Source organism: Cygnus olor, chromosome 3 (assembly GCF_009769625.2).
Source record: "Cygnus olor isolate bCygOlo1 chromosome 3, bCygOlo1.pri.v2, whole genome shotgun sequence".
In the NCBI taxonomy this organism is placed as follows: Eukaryota; Metazoa; Chordata; class Aves; order Anseriformes; family Anatidae; genus Cygnus; species Cygnus olor.
Genome location: NC_049171.1, coordinates 36,911,654 through 36,932,591, shown reverse-complemented (window position 1 = coordinate 36,932,591; position 20,938 = coordinate 36,911,654). Strand labels below are relative to the sequence as shown.

The 20,938-nt window shown below is 40.2% G+C and overlaps 1 protein-coding gene across 1 annotated transcript in view; it reads left to right on the top strand.

Moving 5' to 3' along the window:
- The window catches only part of ME1 (malic enzyme 1), a 180,217-nt gene that overhangs the window by 918 nt on the left and 158,361 nt on the right, over positions 1-20,938 (top strand). The window lies entirely within an intron of this gene.

Here is a 20,938-nt window from a genome sequence, read left to right as displayed (position 1 = left end):
TTAGTCCCGGCTTTGTTCTTGCACATTATTTTTACCGGTTGGCTTGTGTTTGTGCCCTGACTGGTACCACTGCATTCAAATGCATGTAAAGCCATTTTACTTATTGCCAAGTTGTATGAATTGACAAAAACTGTGTCTAGTTTTACCGGGTAGGTTGACTCATCCATAAAAACTCCACGTATTAGTTAGATGAATAGTGCTTTTATTAGTGTGGGTGTTTGAATACAAATTTTCCTCAGAGGGTGTCTTATGTCTGTGTGTGTGCAGGCCTGAGAAGGTCTCTTGAGGTCAGGTGAAATGAAAACTAACCAAAAAGTTAAAATCCCAGAAGGAACGAATGAGAGGCTGTTTCACTTGGGATTGCTTCTAAGCAATTGCAGCATTCATGGAAAATACTGATTCAGAATAACCAAGGAAAGCCAACCAAAAAAATTGCTTTAAGAAGTAAAACAGGGCTTATTCTAAAATGTGGTCTGTAAAGAGCAATCAGAGACAAAGCAGGCTCATTGCTACCTGTATCCCTCAAATATCACACATCTTGCCTTTGAACAGCATAGCTGGAGACTAGATGCTGAAGATGAAGGATCTTGTTTGATTTCATGGCTTAGGCTTTATTCTTCCCTCCCCCCTCAGCTGTGCTATGGCACATGTGCACTGTACAGCAGAGAAGCCAGGCAAAGTATTTGTTCGTTACCAGCCACATCTACCTAGCTAGTGAAGGGTTTTGAATGGCGTAGGGAAAGTCAGCTGAAATCCGTGGGCTTGCTGTAAGAAAAGTCAGGTCTTTATCTGATCAAGAATGAGCAAGCAGTTTTTTGATTGAGACAGGTGATTTGTGGTGAGTATAGATGCACTATACCCCCCAAGTTACATAAGGGCAATAAAATAAAATAAAAAAAAAAAGCTGAGAACTGCCAACGTGGTTGCCTTTTTAATAGTTTGTGATGTGCCTGCAAGCATGGGAGCTGGTACTCCCAGTTCACTTTCTGTTGCCAAGGCTGTTAAACAAGCATCAGATTGTACAGATTTCAATTGTAAGTCGACAAAATATCTCCTTTAATGATTCTAAAGTACAAGAATTGTTTGCAGTACTGAAGAAGTGCCAGAAATTTCTGCTATCTCACGGCTGTAAGAGCTGCAATTGCTTGGTATCAGCACTTTCTTTTAGATACTGCGCCAGTTCTAATAGTCCTATTTGCATACACTTGGCAAAAGTAGGCTGTAAGTACCAAGTAGTGGTATCTAGCTGTGACCAGTAGAAAAATAAGACAAATCATGTTTTGGTTACTGACTGAATCTTGTCTGATACTTGTAACCTTGCTTCTCTTCCATAAGTAAAATTTAATTTTTATAACTTACACTGCAAACTTCTTCAGCCAAGACAATTGGCCTGGCAAGCAGGTAAAGCTCAAATGTGCATATAACACGTGGAAGCTTGCTTGGTTTGTGTCCTCAAATAATAAATTCCTTGTAAAAATTTTCCATTCAACCTGTCTGAGAAAAGGAATTTATTATTTGAGGGCTGTGGGAATGTCAGGGTAAACACCTGAATTTCATCTTTTCCCTTCTCCCTGTCCTTCTACCTTGACAAAATTTCCAGGCAAGAAGCAGCACACTTACCACTGAAGTATGTTGAAGTCCTAGGCAGTGTAGTTCTAAAATCTTTTATGTTTCACTCTGTGTAATTCACAAACATGTATGAACTTCACTGAGGAAAAAAGATTGATGGAAAAGCTTAATGTCTTTTTTTTTTCTGCTGTTGAGGTATTTTGCCTATACATGAAGCCACTGGTTCTTTTACAAGATCACTGAGCAGTTTGCCCTACCTCAGCAGTGGTGTGATGCATCAAAAATCATGTGGGACAGTGGATCTTAACACACCGAGTCTAATTACATGAGGACACACATCCAAGCCTACAAACAATAATCATGTTTTAATTTATCATCTGAGGTTTTAGGTCCACAGAGTTTAAAACTGTCACTATAGCCTTCTCAGTAGTTTTTTTCCCCTCTTGCGCAACTAAACGCATTGTGAGTAGAAATTACAAGGAAAACAAACACAGTTTCACTTCTTTTCATTGAAATAGATTGCATTAGGAACTTCTGGCAGTGAGTCGTATGCTCTTTAAGCTGATGAGTTACAGCAGTGTGAAAGCAATTGGCTCTCTCCTACTGTAAATCTTTTCATTTATACTTTACTCAATGTATGAATGCTATTTTTAAGCCCACAAATCATAAGGACACTTCATGCTAAACTTTCTTTTCATCTTTAATTTCTTACCTTTTAATATTACTTAAACAAGTCAGTTTCCCATAAGCTTCTTATTTTTAGAATCTTGATGTGAAGGTATGCAAACACGAATTTCAATATCAAGCTTTCCAAATAGCATTTATTAGTTGCCAAGTCTAAATGCTGGCCTACTGGAGAAACTGTGCCATTGGGGGGGTGCTTCGCTTCTAGACTGCTTTCATGCTCTAGCAGAGCAGTTCAGCAAGCAGAAAATAAGTGATTCTATTAAATCTTAGTTCTGGAGGGCTCTCTCCCCTCCCCAGATGCTTAATTTTTACCACCCTCCTCTGACTGATCACTGTCACCATTGCTAAGTGTAACATGCTTGTGAATTGTTGGTCCCTATTCTGTTTTTCCATTTATTCAAATTGTACTAAAACAGTGGAGAATTTCAGAACAGACCATCTGATGGGGCTGCTTAACACCTGAGAGTCCCAGATCTCAGTCCCACCTTCAAGGGCAGTGGTGTTTTATCCTTACCACCTCCTGTAAGTGAAGCCTTTAGATCTTAGTGGGCCCTCAGCATATTTTTACGAAGCATTGATGTTAATTGTTGGCTCGAGTTGGCTGCAAGTCTGTTGACTCGCTACAGAAATTGCTATACAACAGCCATTCTGAAACAGACTAAAGGACCATTCATCCCAATATTGTATTTCTGACAATGTCCAAAATGGACCTCTCAGGAAAAGTGAAAGAATGGATAGGATAGAATAATTAGCTCAGTTGGAAGGGACCTTCAAAATCATCTAGTCCAACTTATGACAGGAGCTTCTAGTGGTGTTTTCTCAGAATAATCAATTCCAGGCTGAGAGAATGAGCAGTTTATGATGGGGTTATTAAGATATGAATGCTTTGTTTTTGCTATTGGATTACACGGACTATATGTACTAATTTATTGAAAATATCGTAAACTTTTTTAAGAAAAAAATTAAGTGAAATCATTATCTGAGTTGAACAGAAGCATTTACTTCCTGCTTTTCTTCCACGTGTCAGACAGTGGGAGGAGAATGCTTGTGAAATATAGATATATTTTGCTCTGTGTTACTTTGCTAAAACCAATTTTGATTTTGAGAAACCATAACACAGTGCATCATGTAATTGGTGCGGGCAACATATGAAAGAGGTCTTATAACTGACATTTGTTGGTGACACCGTAATAGGCCTTAGAAAACCCAGACCTCCCTAAGAAAAATCAGAAGCATTCCAGTGAGGTTTATCTGGCTGCTGGGTGAAGGAGAATAAACGTATAAGAAGCTCCTCTAAATAAAGCCATGCCTGAATCGAATACTGAGCAGTAGATTTCTTTTCCTTGCACTGGTAGTGTTCCTATCTTCATTTCTGAAACCTGTGAGCACTTTGGCTGGGTCGTGTACAGTGGTCACTGCTCACTTTTTGCCTTAACTGATATTCTGAGAAGAAAACTGATAAATCTTGAGATAAAAGAAGAAAACTCTCTCTAAAATGGTGTGTTAGAAGTGTCTGTATTAACTTGCAAAATAGGTTTTCTGGAGGTTACTTAATACTTAATCCTACTGCTAGGTTGATTTCATGTTATGTGCTGGTAGGCATGACCCTGTTTGAGGAATTATTACTTTTTTTTCTCTAACTGCTGATCAGTCGCACTGTCCTCTTTTTCTCCTATAATCGTTTTTTCCCTTTACAACATTGTAGTTTTTAACAGTAATATTTCCTGATCACCTAGCAGAATAGTTCTGATCTTGATAGGGATAAGCACATGCTATTTTCTTGTCTTTGACAAGAGTAAGTGATACAGTGGTTATGCGAGCACAGAAAGCTGGATCGATACGATCTTTGTCTGGAACCTTTCAGAGTGAACTTGTATCGATTCTGCCTTTGTGTTATGCAGGTATTGCATTTTTGATCTATGACAAGGGTCTGTGAAACAGGAGTTACTGTTCTGTGGGATGGCAACCTAAAATAGGAGGTTCTTCAGGTGGGTGTTTAGTTCATACCAGAGCCATTTGCTTTTTAACAGGCATGGCCGTAAGTTACAGGCTGGCAGAACTGGGACTACCTTGTACACTTGGCTTTTGAGTAAGGGTGGGAGCTCAGTGGTAGCTCACCAGGAGGTGCCATAGGGTTGGGTGAAGAGGTTAGGACATTACCAATGTATCCTTCCTTCTTGAAACGTGATTTCTCTGCAGATGAAATTATCCTGCATCTCGAATCATATATGATTAACATGCCCTCATTTTTCATTGAAGGTCTTTCACTGCCTTCTCTTGCTGTGGTTAGGAAAAACTAAAAACTACTGAATTTTGTGATGTGTGAGAGAGGAGTCGAGATGCAGGACTGTTTTTGTATGAGCCCCTTTATTTACAGTATGTGTGGAAGGGCTTTAAAAATGAATTCTGTGCTTTGTTCTACCTCTCTTACTCTCTTATTTTAAGACAGGTTTGTCCTGCACAAGCAACCTTTTATGCATTCAAATATGGGTAACTTCCCATCGCTGCCATTACACCCTGCAGTACTACACTATAATTCTGGGGCACGGATAGCTTGTGGTGTCTGCCTTACCCGAGTTACAAGGAGATCCTCCCCGTCTGAACAGAACAATTTGGCATGCGAGAGACAGCCCCTCTGCTGGGACACAGGGAGGGTGGTCTGGGAGTGAGGGATGGTTGAGACCTGGGGCAATTTTTCTTTCTTACCCTTCTGAGGGAGAGAAGAGACATAATTTCCTAAGCCATGTATTGGAAGGATGTGCTGAGAAAGGAAAACTCCAAGCACACCCCATCTTTACGTTCTTTAGGCCACTGTTGAAGGCAGGATGCTGTGGAGAAGGGCCTTCCATTCTGTTTTGGGCTTTGCAAGGGTGAGCTCTGCATAAGAAGAGTTAGCTGGCTGTGTGATGCCTCCTTACCTCTCACCTTGTCTTTCCTTCTGCAGTTGAATGGAGCTGAGTGGAGGGCTCTTTGAGCAGCTGCAGCAGCCCTGAGGGAGACCAGGCTTACCTGCCAGAGCAAGCAGCCAACCAGGGCCAGAGGTGCAGTTCTTCAAGATGAACCTAGAGACTAGAAATACTAAGGCAGAAGCCCTGCTAGCATTTGAAGTGCTTTTTCCCACCATAGCTTCTGCTTTAGAGTCTGTGCTAGAAGGTGAGATAGTCTACACAGCTGAGCAGGACAGAGCCTGGCCCTTTTTTGCTGTAGACTACTTTTGGGAGGAGAAAGGTCGATAGATATTACCAAAGGAGGGGTAAGGAGTTGGTGAATGTAAGGGTACAAAGAAATCTTTGTAAGGTGCACGTGTAAGTGTGACACGTGCTACATTAAAAAAAGTAAAAATGGAAAAGAGGGGTAGGGTAGCTTTGGGGTAACTCCAGAAAGCTTCATAAAATCTGTTCAAGTACATATACTTCGTCCTGATCGTCAGTTTAGATAAATAGTCAATTTAATCAATAGATACTTAATACAGCCAAAGCTTTTCATGATGCCCTGTGTAGTAGACCTTGCTGGTTTGCACTAGAGTATTTCAAAAGGGGAAGGTGCCTATAGTAGACAGGAAACAATCTGTTAATAATGAAGAAGTCTTTGGGGAAAGGCAGAAAGAATTTCAATCAGATTATTTTTCCATCATATTCTATTTTATGTGCACAGCCTGTAGCGCTCATTGCCTTCTAGTGCTTTGCTCCTGACCAAGTAGGTAAGTTGCTGTGGTTAGTATTATATTCTCTTCTTTCTGTTGGCCTCTGGTTCTTTGCTTGCATTTATGAAAAAGAATGCTGAGGCAGCATGGTGGGAACAAAGTTCTGTGACTTGAATTAAAAGCAAATAAAATAAATGAGAAGTTGTTAGGTAGTAAGCTATATAGCAGTAAGCTGCTAGCAACTGAAAGCTGGTATGAATAGTCACAAGGAACTGAAACACGGAATCGTTTTGCTGTGAAGCTGTTTCAGGCATTAAACATCCTTTTTGGTTGTATAATTTTCTTGTAAATTTTACTAATTGAAAACAAGCAATCAAATTCAACCTTTTTTCTTTAGACTTCTTGAGTAGAAGCAATGCTGGCATAAAGCACCTTCCAAACAGGATTTATTTATTTAAAACAGGTTAAATGTGGTTTTCTACACTAGGTTTTGATTTAATTGTTGAATGCTTATAATAAGTAGGATAAGAGCTTGCTGAGACATTGTATTTTTGTCTAGGTAAAATACCTTGAAAAGATTATTTGTGCTTTCTAGAGAAAGCATGTCTCGGTATATAAATACTTATTTTGCATTTTTCACTTTATGTATTAATTTCTGCTGCATCAGTCATTCATACTGAACTGTCTCTGAGAAAGGCAGAATTTACAGCTATGGTAGGCACAAACTTCTCTCCTCCTGCCCTGCTTCCCTCTCTGAGGGGAGAAGGAAGTGAAATGCGTGTGATGGTGATGCTTTTTGTTAACCTGTGACCCCAAGTTTAAAAGCACTTGGTGGTTCAGTACTCATGCACGTGCAATCTTTGCTGTGTTATACCTTTCCCTTTGCTCCTTCGTCTGCTCAGTAGTTCAGAAGTAAGCCGTGCATTTGGTGCATAACTTGCTCGTGGTGGCTGCAGCCCAGGCCTGTAGCAGTTGATTTCATGCTGAAGGTCTCTTTGCTCCAGGTTCTGATGTCTAAGTGGCAGGAGCTATCTGCTGTTGTCCTAGGTATGTTACTGATGAAGGTGCAGAACAGAGTGTTGATACCCTTCAATTAGGTCTGTTTTGTAGGATTTCCCAGCTCGTTAGAGAACTTCATGGTGGAATAGTTCTTTCAAAGAAGTTTCAAAAGAGGCATTTGCTGAAAAATATGATTCTGAGACTGCATCCACAGTATCAAGTGGCTTGTACTCCCTGAAAACCTGAAGTGCTCTTGTAAGGTGTACTTTATGCTTCCCTGTCTGAACCAAATGTACATTGGTCCCAGAGAGCCCTGTGGCTGGAAGAGTAGCGTGAAAAGGGGAAAGAATGGAAAGAAGAGCATTGCTGGTTTTGTGTGCCTGTGTGCACAGGATGGTCTCTTCCCTCTCCTGTACCTGAAACAAAGAACAAATAAATTGTATTGTGTGTCCATCCATACAGTTAAACATTTACCATGTGCTGAAACCTGTGGGGTATTCTTTTATTATTTTGCTAGACTGTAGCGTTGGGCAGGGTGGGATGGTTTTAAAAAAAAAGAGCAGGCCAGTTGCATTCCCTCTGCACAGGTGTAGTGTCAGGAAGGAACTGACACCTGGTAAATGTCAGCTGGTGAGTAATGGGCGTCCATTTGTGTTCACGTATCCATCCTCGTCATTCAGCGCTGAGTTAGATCTGCCCCGTTGTGACAAGTTCCTGTGAACTTCTGACCCAGAGACGTGCCTACATGCCTGTCAACAAGGCTTGAGTACGTGGAACCAAATATGAAGAGTCGTGTGTATTTTTCATTCTGTGTTTGCTGTGGTGTCATAGCTGTACTGAGATGTCTCAAGCATCACTTAGATTGTAAATGGACATAAATTAAGCTGGATCCCTTAACTTCCATGAACAGTGTTTTATTTGATTATACTGGTGTATGTATACCTGATCTTTGTTTAAAAGATACTGATTTATGAACTTCTTTTAAAAAGACTCTTCTAGTCAAGTTACCAAGGCCATCACTGGAAGGCTCAGTCCTTCAGCTTCTGAGCATAAATACTTGTCTGTCTTCAGCAGGAAGTTTTATGAAATCCAAAGCTATCATATCACTAAGAAAGACACAGTTTTGGGAAGATGCCTTGTGACCACCCACAGAGTTAGCTTATGTAGAAGTGGGCATACAGGCTTCATCTCTGCTGGTATAAACCAGATGCCGCCAGGAGCAGCTCTGAGGCCACGTGGCACCATAGGACACCCACTCTGCTCAGGGCAGGGCACCTTCGTGCCCACTGCATGTGTGAACAGAACTTGTTCTCACTCCAGATCTGTGCTGGGGCTGTTCAGACAGCCTGCTAGTACCACCAGTTGCAGCCCAGTGCCTAGGGTAATTTTGAGCACTGATGCACTGGAATAAATGTAGGAGGGGATCCAGGAGTATAGTGCATTGTCAGCAGTACTGCTTCCTAGCAGGGTTTACAGACATGAGAAACTGACCTTATCCAATCGATGCTTTAAGACATGGTATTTGTTGTGGGTGCCCTATATCCATTGACTTGTGCTTCTGGAATTGCTACAGCACAAGCTCTATGTGGAACATGCTGTGAATCTTTCCACTTAAAGAAAAAAAAAGTCATGTAAGAAGTCAAGCAAGGTAGGAGAAACCATCTGTTACTTCAAAAAAGTGTCAAACTATTGTTGAATCATTTTTGTTATTCACCCCATTTAGCCCTCACAGATTGAACTTTTACGTCAGTCACTGCTTTCTTTGCCTTTCCCTTCCTTCCCCTTAATACCAGTTTTATAAGTAGCATTATACCTTTAATTCAGAAGTAGATGGTGGTTGTATCAACCATATTAAAACTTCACGAATTTACAGTTTAAGTTAATAGAAAAACCCTGAATTGCATGCATAACAAAACAAGTTTTGGTCTTACCAAAGTTTAAGCTTTGCTAATGTGATGTGTTGCATAATTCAGGAAGCAAAAATCCTGACTTAGAAGAAGGAGGAGGTCACAGGGCACCCTGGAGACATTTCTTGCAAGCACTGCGTACTTTCTGTTGAAATCAGTATCTGTAGTTTACTTGGATACTGTTGGTGCCTATTCCTGTGTGAAACACAATACTCCTGGAGGTTGTTTACAATGTAGAGGAAGCAGAGGAAGTGCAGAGTAAACACTTTCTATATGCATAAGGAATACATAATGTAGCACTGAAAAATCCATCATAATTGTCTTATGATTTGAATAGTTGTGACTTTTGGAAGTATATCAGGACATGCTTGTCTGTTATATAAGTTCAGAAAGCTAACTCATCACTGATTTGCTCTTAAAATGTAAAAGAGTCATAGAGCAGCAATGCATTTTATCATTGCTTGTTTATGCTTAGGTTTTGCTTACTTTATTGTTCAAGTAGCAACCATTACCTGTTTCTAGCTTAGAAAAACTGTTTATTCTCTAATAATTAAGTTAGTATTAAAACTGTAGTCACTATTCTGCCTCTTTTTCTTGTGTATTCATAAAATAAAAGTCCCTACAAGTGATTTGAAAAATTACAAACACCTTTGGTTCAACTTAACTTTGTTTAAATGCACTCAGTCTTCAGTTTTGAGTTTGTATTTTAGATCCATCTGTCTTACTCATGGATAGCGCATATCTTTGTAATGGAGTACATGCTATGATTTTCGCACCTAGTTCAGATGAGATACCACAGATTAGTTTTCTTCCTCTTGTCCCCTGTGAGTGATACATTTTCAAGTTTGCTTTTGGCTTGGAGATACGATAGTATAGCATCACTGCTTTCTTCACGAGAAGAACAATAATTGTTATGAAGTACGTCATACCCCTTTCTACAAAGGCAGAATATAATTTTGGCTTTCACTAATGACTTTTAAAAAAGTCTTTGCCTGAAATCCATACTGGTGGTAAGTGCATAGTTGTGATGACGAAGTATTTTGTAATATTTTCAGTAATAATCTGTGACTTACTGGATTTCTTTCTGCAGGTATCTGACCTTAGACTGCAGATTTTTATGTGGAGGTGTATTTACAAAAGAGGCAGTAAAACGTCTTTATCTAAATAGTACAAATGAGTTCAGTAGTTACAGCTAGAAGTCGAAATGGGAGAATACTGTAGTGCTAAAGTAATATAGACCTGAATCTTCAAGGTACTGAAAGTTGATTTGCCTTGAATTCCTCAAGTCCTATATAATGGGAGAATACTGTAGTGCTAAAGTAATACAGATCTGAATCTTCAAGGTACTGAAAGTTGATTTGCCTTGAATTCCTCAAGTCCTATATAAAGTTTTTTTGGAGGGGTTGGACAGGAGAGGTGCACCTGATGCAGGGAAAGCCTCTTTATATTAGTACCTTTATGAAGGTATTGCATCTTTGTTCCTTACACACACACTTCTCCACTCTGTCTCTCCTTAAGATCTGGAGAGAATACTATCTCGTTAATAAACTCAGGCTAAAAATATGAGGTGTTGAAATGCAATATTTTACCACAAAGGAACCTAATAAGAAAGCTGTTATACAGTTGGTGAGCAACTATAGGCAAGTTATTACTGTCTTCAGTTGGACACATTAGTAATTTTTTTCTGCCACTTGCCACCGAAGTAGTTGCTCTAGATGATATTCTATTTGAAGACATGAGAATGATTAGAATAAGCTTGTTGAAAGACGTGGTTAGCTTGTTATTTTCTTGTTCCCGTGCAGCCTTGAATGGAAATGAGAGAGTAGGGATGTTTTAAAGAAATGCTGCTTTGTGTTCAAAAAAAATTTTTTTTCTCCTCTAAGGAGTGTATTGTCAGTATACTTAAAGTAAGTATATGTCAGAAGTTTTTGATCATATAGGAAGTGATAGCGGACATGATTTTTGATACCTCCATGCACTTCTTAAAGGGTAAATGCATTCACAAGTCCAACTGGAAAAGAACATTAAACTGAAACTCCACATTTCCAGACTTTGCATTTTCTATGTTTCAGTTTGCAGAAGCACATTACGGCTCTTTATTGTTGCATTTGTGATAGAATTAGACATAAATTTCTTAAGTTCTAAGAAAATAGAGCTAAAATGTGTAAGTAATGATACAGTAATTCCCTAGCACAAGATTTCTGAAGCATGGAAGTAAATAAAAACTTTTGTATGCACCTATAAAATATGCTGTGACAAAGGTCAGATATTAATCTATATTTTGGAATCCTTAGCACAGATTGCAAACATTCACTTATGCTTTGTCTTTTCTAACTCTATTTTTCTCCTCAGAAGAATCTGAGGGGAAAGTACACCACAGTATGTGGGGGCTAGTAACAAGTAGATTTGCTTTATCTCTGAAAGAAATTAAATTTCTTCCGCTTTTTCTCATGATGTCTGTGAAGAATTGATATACCTGATGTATTTTTCATGTCTTTTTTTTTTTTTTTGAATGCTAAAGAAATGAAGATGATTGCTGACTTAGTGTATGGTTCTTAAATAAAAGTTCCAAGACTTTGCAGGACTTTTTTGCCATTATTAAACTTCTTGAAATTGCAACTGAGTTTCTTTATATAAAGTAAAAGAGTAATTTATTAGCTGAGAAAAAAAAACGTTTTAAGATTCATTCAAGTACAGAATATGGAATGCTAATGCTGGCAAGTCCATGATAAATCCATGGAATAAAATCCTTGTTGGATTTCATGATGCTGACTATTGAAATATAAATTTATCTGTTGCTATTTATACACAAACTGAAGTTATTATGAAAATACATTTCAAACTCACGATTGTGTGTTTCAGCAGTAGTTGGAGTAATTCCTTAAAGACACTAGGATTATGTAGTTTTGGTGTTACACAGGCATAAGGAATTGTTAAAAGTCTCTCACATACCCATGGTCTTAAAGGAGCAAGTGCCAGCGGAGGAACGAACAGCCTTCTGCCAGTCCAGGGATTCAAGCTCTTGGACCTTCTTCAGAACTGAGGTCTTGCAACTGTTCATGCCTCTCTTTGCCCAGGCTTTTCATTCTTCTCGAGATGTTACATTTTAGGTGACTGCTTGAAATCTTCATTCCCAGTCTTTCTTGGAAATTCTTACCTTGTTTTTGTCCTTAGCCCTAACAGGACATCGATCTAATTCCAACACAGCTCTGTTCTTGGGGTGTTGCGGGTCACTGCTGTCAAAGGAGCACTTCAAAGCTCAGTGGTGCTCCCTTTGCAGCATCTTCTTACTGGAGTCCTTGTTTTTGTCTGGCTGCCAAGTGTAGGTGTCATTTTACAGGCTTCCTCTAAAACTTTTGGGCCTGGTGAAGGAGAGCTGGTGTCCTGCTGTGATTTGGCTTTGGCTTTACCTCCGCACAGTGCCTTCAGGTTCTTCACATAAATCTACTAGAGTTTGTGTGTAACAAACATCTTTTCACGAAGTCAGTGAACTTTGGTTTATTATTTTTATACATAACTTGTGTATAACAAAAAGCTTGAGGTAGTACAATTTTTAACAGAGTTCTAGACATAAAGACATCTGCTGCTTTTCTTCTTTAAGGAATACAATTCATATAGACTTAGGACAGCATGAAAGCAATGTGGTTCATCTTTTTTTTGTGTTGTTTTTTGTTAAGACAAGGTTACATACGAAATTCTCTGAGGATGAGGTTTATCAGCTGTGTTGCCTTCTCTAAGCAGAAGCCGGATAAAGCCTCTTCTTGCTCATGTGATAGTGGATTTGTAATGGTCATCTATTTAGTAGGTCATTCAGTGGTCAACTATAGAAATAAGGAATGCACCTTAAAATAGCTTGATAATTCTGAAATATCTTTTCCTTTGCTTACAGCACACAAATTCTTTCTTAGATTTAAAACTTTGCAGTGGAAGAACTAAATACATTGATGGGAGATGAGAATAAATATATTCATTGCCTCTGTATAAACAGGTATTAGAAAAGGTAACTTACTTGCTGTACTGCTTTTTTTCTGCTTTGAAGGTAGCTTTCACCACACACCCTCAGCAGCTGCTTGAAAGCAACACTTTATCTAAGCTCAGGAAAAGTAGGACATCTCATTTTGCATCTCACCTGGGGAAACAACCAGTCCGGCTTTGCCTCGTAGCCGCTGGCGTTGGGCTTGCCAACAGAACAGAAGTGTTCCAGGTCAGGAGTCTGCATGAAACTGGAGCCTCTGCTCTTCTGCCAGGCTGGAGACACACACTGTTTGAAGTACCAAGCTCTCGGGCTTCTTGGAATAAATGGGTAAACTCAAAATAGAAAGTGAAAAGTGAGTGCGTCCTTCTAAGGTGTAATTCTTACCAAAAAAATTATCTGTAGGGTAAAGAAATACACCCTTTGAACTAAGGCTATTTCCTAAACTTCTTCCTCACATGTAGTTTATCTCTGAGTCCTCTATTATTCTGCAGTAAAGATGTAGCAGATAAACATGTAAGAATAGATGAATGTGAGAAAGTACAGTTTATTTGTCATAATGTTCCTTCCACTAACAGTTCAAACAGAGTGTGTGACTAACAGTGTGGTTTGCTTTGAGGTGTGTTTCACGAATCTTTCATCATATGATTGAAGCTTTCTTTGTCATACTTCACAAACTTCGGGGCTTTTTAATGAGTATGGGCATGTACATTTTTCCCCTTTAATTAGTGAGATCTACTTCTGCACGAGAGACAAAATATTGTAGTAGGTTGGGCACTGAACTGGAAACTAGGTCAGTAATTCAGTTTTCTCATCTGAAAAGGCAAGCAGCATTTGAGAAATTTTGAGAATGAATAGCAGTATAAAGTACTTGGTATTGTGAGGTAAAGCTTGTATTGCAATCATCATCTTCCTGGGAGTTCCACTGTTCTCTTACCTTTTCATGCTATTGTAGGAAAAATCTTTTTCTTACCCAGCCTCAAACAGTACATGAAAACACCATGCTTCATTCTCCCGTTTGTTAATGTATTATAACTAAGCATGTTGTACGTTTTTATAATCTTTGTTTTTGTTCTCTGCTGCACAGATGATTTTATTTATATTTTAACAAATGCAAAGAATCCCAAAATATGCTAAAATAACTAGTGTAGTAAGAATTCAAGTAACTTCTGGTTTAAAGCAGAGAAAGCCCAAACTGTTTATAATCAGTCTTTTTACATAATGTTTTGTCATGTTGTTTTGTGTAATACTATACCGTAGCTTCTATTTACAACTTTTTTTTTCTTTTATAGAAGAAATTGTCTTCTCATTTCAGCCAGAAGGCTGCTATTTTTTTAAAAGTCATATCTAAGTAGATCCATGTCTAATCTGTATAGTTCTGATATATTTTGTCTGTGTCCATCTACCTACTGCCATGTTGCAGTTACACAGAGGATGTATTAGTGGATGTGCGGTCTCCTGCAAATACAGTTTTCTAGATCCATGGAAATTTATTAAATAGGACTGCAAATCATAGCCAGTCCTGAATGCTCGGAGGGAAAAGGAAGATCTGAATAGGCAGGAAAAAAATCATCCGTCTGTGTAGCTAAACCTGCTCCTGGCTTCAGGCCAGGCTGTGCCACATACAGATTAGTTCCAATTAGATGAAGTGGTAGCTGACCCTTGGCTGCCTTCTCTGAGCCTTCTCGTCCTGGGCAGTGCTGGTAAGGGTTGCATCCATTCCAGCCGAGTTGGGGGAAGAGGTGAGAAACTATTTAGTATTTGTGAGCTGAATGCACGAGGAGGCACAGATCAATATAGACAGCTAGCCACTACTTGGTAGTTTCTAACTCAGTGGAAATTCATTTCTTCAAGAAGCTAGAATTCATGCTTCTAGGACTTAAATTCATGTGATTATGAAATACATCTTTTTTTTACTTTCTTTCCTTTTTTAAAATATGCTGAAACAATGCAATGTGTGTGTGTTGTCTGAACAGAAGGAGCTACACTTTCTTTTTATATTATTTGTGATGACATTCTCAGAAATTATGGTTCTGGAGAGTAAATATTCAGCAAAATAAGATTTTATTTAAAAGATAACTTGATCAGGGTCTTAATCCTCCCATATTTTGTAATAACTTGTTATTTTTAAGCAGATTCCCTTTTTTCTGTTCCAGGATTTCAACAGTGACCAGAGAGTGCACTTGATTAATTAATATCTGTGAACCTAGTACTAAAAATACTTAATTATATATGTATCTACAGAAAGGTGCTTGTCTGGCTGTGCTCCAAACTGCCAGCAGTGCAACTCTCAAAGTATACAATGATAAGCATTTTTTGGCACTGGAAATACTTACTTGCATCTTTTTACTTAAGTACATAGAAATGACCCCTCAGATACTATGAGGAAATGTGACACATACATTAAAAACAAAACAAAAGAAAAACAAACAAAAAAAACACAAAACAAACAAAAACAAAACACAACACTACCACCACCAAAAAAAACCAACTGCATTTATTTTGTACTTGCATTTTTACTTACACTTTATTACTTCATAAAGGTGAAGCTGCTATGTGGAGAATGGCAATAATGCAGTAGTCACCCATATGGCTGTAGAAGACTGAAGCTGGATCTGCTACACTGATGCTGATCTGCATTCTGTGAATCTGTTATCCACAGCAAATCTTGTAACTGAAAGATAAATCTTGTTAATCTTATTTTGGTCCTGTGGGTGTTGGAGTCTAAGTACTAGCACTGTGAGAAATCCAACTTGGGTTGAAGGTTGTGTGGCTAACACTAGTTTCACTACCTGCCTCGTCCTTTTTTCTGTCGACAATACATGTTATAGGCAAATGAATTTTGGTTTGCAACACCAAATACATGTTTGCATGAGCAGAATCTGTGCTGGCTAGAAACTTCTTTTGAATCATGGTGTGAAGAGAGCCTCAGCCTTTCTATATCATGTATGCTGCTTTTCCACTCTATGCCTGGAAGTGAATAGTTAAAGGAAAGGCAAGTTAACAATTGAGAGGTTTTGTCAGATGCAGCAGATGGGACAGAAGTACTCTAAGTAATCACAAGAGCATGTCATGGGTTTTAAAAGAATGCCTTCTAAACAAATTTACTCCCTCTCCTTTAGTTTTCCACGTTAAGGGACTTACAAAGAGTCATGTATTTTATAAGTTCTTGCCATGACTCAAACTACCCATTTTAATCTGCATTCTGACATTTTATCTGTCTAGTAAGTTTTGTCAAAGCATGTTAGTTTGATTTTGTGGAAGAATTGTTTGTGTATGTTTATTGCACTGCAATTGGCCTATGTCAATAAGCTTTTCCAATGCTTTGGCCCAGATTCAGCTGGCTTACACAGATGTGTGAAACCAACTTCAGAGTGTATTCATTTTTTTCCCTTGCCTGTCTCAAAGAGTAATATCAGCAACAATAATAACACAAACCATTTGCAATGAAACTACCTGATATTCCAGCACATTAGTTATTTGCAGTGTCTGTGGTGCTAAATACTATAATGCTTCTTGAAATTATGCTTTTTTTTTTTCTAAAACTATGAAGATGGCTATCTGAATGGCTGTCTGAGGGCTACTTAGAAGATGAAGCTTGTAATAGCATCACTGGGAGTGTGAGTGGAATATTATTTTAAAATAGATAAATAGACCTCTCAGGAGGTCTATAGTCTGTTCTAGGCAAGTCAGCTGTGGAGTCAGAACGGATTGCTCAGGGCCATGTTGTGTCCTGTCTTGAAAACCTGTAAGGACGGAGACTGCGAAACTGCTCTGGGAAACCTGTGTGTTTGTGCTCGTGGGGAACTTTTTTCCTTATATCCAGTCTGAGCCTCTCTTGTTTCATCTTATGCTTGTTGTCTCTTGTTCTGCTGCTGCCTACTGTTGTGGAGAGCCTGGCTCTGTGTTCTTGATAGCCTCCTCAGTGTTACTGGAACGCTGCTGTTAGGTCCCCCTCCTCCAGGCTGAACAAGCCCAGTTCCTCTACAGGGGAAGTGCTGCAGTCTCTGATCGTCTTGGTGGTCCTTTGCTGAACACACTCCAGTTTATTGATGCCTTTTTTTGTATTGGGGACCTAAAGCTGGATGCTATGGATGCAGTTATATCGGTTTTACATGGCCAGGTTTTGGTAGTGGGGGCTGCAGGGGTGGCTTCTGTGAGAAGAATCCAGAAGCTGCCCCTTGTTAGATAAGGCCCAGTTTAAGCTGGCTCCAAAGGGACCCACTGCTGGCCAGTGCTGAGCCAATAAATGTTGTTTGCGCTTCTGTGAGAGCACATTTAAGAAAGGGGGAAAAAAGCTGCTGCACAACAGCATCTGGGAAAGTGAGGAGTGAGAACCAGCCCTGCAGACCCCAGGGTCACTGCAGCAGGAGGACAGGAGGTGCTCCAGGCACGCAGCAGCAGTTCCCCTGTGGCCTGTGGAGAGGCCCCTGGTGGAGCAGGCTGTCCCCCTGCAGCCCACAGGTCCCACACGGAGCAGATCTCCACGCTGCAGCCCCCCCGTGGAGGAGCCCCCGGTGGAGCAGGTGGATGTGGCCTGGAGGAGGCTGCGGCCCATGGAGAGCCCCCGCAGGAGCAAGCCCCGGGCCGGAGCTGCAGCCCGTGGAGAGGAGCCCACGCAGGAGCAGGGGGTCTGGGGGGAGCTGCCGCCCGTGGGGGACCCGTGCTGGAGCAGTTTGCTCCTGGGGGATGGACCCCGTGGCACGGAGCCGTGTGGGAGCAGTTCTTGAGGAGCTGCTGCCTGTGGGCAGCCCCTGCAGGCTCAGTTCGGGCAGGATGGCATCCCGTGGGAGGGACCCCACGGGGAGCAGGGGCAGAGAGTGACCGTGAAGGAGCGGCGGGGACAAAGCATCAGGGACTGACCGCAGCCCCCATTACCCTGCACTATTTGAGAGGAGGATGTAGAAGAGGGTGAATGGGGGGGAAAGTGTTTTTAGTTTTTTTCCTTTGTTTCACTTCTCTAGCTTGTTAGTAGTAGGTAATGGATTTCTCTAATCTCCCTATGCTGTCTGTTTTGCCTGTGACAATAATTGCTGAGTGATCTCCTTGTCCTTATCTCAACCCTTGAGCCCTTTTTATTGTATTTTCTCCACCTTTCCCTTTGAGGAGGGGGATTGAGGGAACAGTTGTGGAGCTCAGCTGCCCACCTGAGTAAAACTATCACAGCAGTCTAATGAGTGTCAGCTAAAGTAGGATGATGGCTTCCTTCCACCTGTGCTCCTATTAGTATGGTATGCTCCTGTTAATATAGCACATTGGCCTTCCTTGCTGTCTGAGCACACTAGTGGCTTGTTTTCAGCTTGTTGTCTACTAAGGCCACCAGGTCATTTTCAACAGAGCTGCTCCTTGACCAGCCAGCCAGTCACCAGCTTGTGCCATTGCAACCTGTACTGTTTTTTTTTTCCAGTTTGCAGCACTTCACATTTATCCTTGTTGAATTTCATAATGTTCCTGTCAGCCCATTCCTCCAGGCTAAGATCCTTTGTATGGCAGCCTTGCTCTTGACTGTATCCATGGTTCCCACTATTTGGTGTCATCTGCAAACTTGATGAGAGTGCCTACCATTACCTTCTCCAGGTCACTAACAAAGATGTTAAACAAGACAGGTCTCATTGCAGACTCCTGCAGTGCTCCATTTGTTAATGGCCTCCAGGTGGAGTATAACCCTTACCTCCTTCCCTCAGAGCTCCACCATGCAACAGCAAATTTTAATCCACCTGGTTGTCCACTTACCTAGATTGTAATACAAGGATTTTTGGACTTGAATAAAAGGGTTTTTTGGGTGCCAGTTTTGAAAACCTTGCTTAAGATGAGGGAAATGACGCCTGCTGTCTCCTCTCATCCATAAACTCAGTCATATTATTATTGTTGTTGTTGTTGTTGTTATGGTTGTGCAAGGCAATCAGGTTGATCAGGGATGATATACCCTTGGCTTAAGTCCAGTCTGTAATGTGCTACTCATCTTCCTCGCTCCTCTTAGGGTCTTGAGCTGTGTGAGTTCGTGGTCACTTCTCCCAAGACTGGCGTTGATTATCACATCCCCAGTCAGAACTTTCTTATTTGTGAAGAGCTGATCCAGCTCTGCATCACCCCTGGTTGGCTCTATGTATCATCACTGACACTCTCCAGGAATCTCCTGGATTGTTCGTGTCCTGTCACGTTGCCCTTTGAGTAGAAGCCAAGGAGGTTAAAGTCTACTATAAGAATAGGGGCCTGTGATCTGGGGACTTATATTGTAGGTACTCAAAGAACAAGGATGTTTATCAGCCTGATAACTTGGTTACTATCATTGGTATCTACTGAAATCAAAATTTCTGTTTGTTATTCAGCTAACCATTTATATTCTCCATATGCAAATAACAGGAGGAAGAAGAAATGTCTGCATAGAAATAGCACGTGTGCACAACCTCACAAACTATTGAATACTAGTCTTTTGGCAATATTGTACAAGTTTTGGAATACTGTTTAAAAAAAAAGCTATTTTATCTCTTACTTCTCTGTGGCTATCTGGAATTTTCAAAGAGCTATCAATCCTTCTGTAAAGAAAATACAGTACAACTAGAGCAGCTCTTTGAGAAACTGGGAAATATTTTGGCAAGTAAACCAAAAGCAATTGGTTTAAAAACAAGTTAGAAACCTCCTAGTTGGGTCTACTGAGCAAATTACTATGCCGATTTTTTTTTTTCCATATCCCTGTTGTTTTCCCTTTCTTTGTGGTGTGTCAGGTGGTTCAGGTCTCTCCGAGGTTTTGGGTCATGGAAACTAAACTGGAAACCACAAGCAAGCGTGCTGTAGAGGAGACATATAGGTAAAAGGTTTGAAAAGCCTCCACACCAACTGATCGAAGTTGTCATCTGTTCCAGGTGAATGAATTGGTAAAGCTAGGTCCTACATCTGTTATTGAATAAACCAGTATGAAAGCTAACAAAAACTACTTAAAACATGACTAGTTAGCTGCCTGCAGGAGGGTTGCTGCAGGTGGGATTTCCAGCCAGGTAGAAGGGTAGGTCTGTCTTGCTGTCATAACTGATTCCTCTCACTTGGAAAAGGGAACTTAGTTTGTGTTCAGCTTGCTAGATTTCTGTGTCTGATTTCTGGAATCATTTGTTCTCCTATTTTCTCATCTGTTTTTAGCTTCTCTTAAAGATACTCTGCAGCTTTAATGCCCTAATAGTAGCCTGGAAACTAAGGCACAGAGTCGCAGCATAATTTAGGTTGGAAGGGACCCTTGGTACTTTTCTGATCCAGCTTTCTGCTCAAAGCAGGGACAGCTTCAAAATACTGCAACTTGTATGAATGGAATGAAACCAGATCAAATAAAGTCTGGATGTCTAGCTGGCATGACATGGATGCCTATGTGCTTTTACTCCTGGATTCCTGAGGAAAGCATGTCCCACTGCACTGAAACTTTGCTGAATGTGCCATCGACTTCAAAGAAGGTTTAAAGCAATCTCCATGGCATTGACTCACTTTCCCTGCTGTGCTCTTGGCCTGCTCAAGCTGTCTGGAGCTCTACAGTCTCAGACACCTCAGTGAATGGAGAAGAAACTCATATTCTTTAGCTAACTAGCTATGGAGTTTGCAAGAGATAGGAATGAATATTGCAGCCTTAAAGTTTGGCTAATGATAAAGAAGGTATATTGGGGATGCACTTGACCTAACCCAATATAATAGAGTAGAAATAGCAGAAAACATCTTGGTAGTTCAGAATCTCCACTGACCAGGAACTTTTTTTAGGGGGAAAAAAAAAATCTGCTGCTGTTTCTGCTCTTGGAATTATAGGCTGTTTTTTCAATTTGTAGTTGTTCTGAGTCATGTGTAATTCTTTATGACTGCACAATTCAGAATAATTTAATCATATTATTCTTGCTGATGTTAATGTGTCAGTGGAAATATAACAAGTATAACATAAAAAAGAATGTGACATTTTTCTCTTCTGTATTCTTTTGAAGAGAAAAGCGGAGCACTTGCAGTACCCCATGCTCATGTTGGAATAGTTTCCAATCCAATCTCTTATATCTTTAGTGTGCTTACATACATAGATCTTCAAATTTTAAGCAAGTAATAAACACTTTGCCCTCTATGACCTGTAGTTTCAATAGCAAACAGTGCTAATCTGTCAACCAGATGACCACAGTACACAACTTCAAGTGTTTTTCA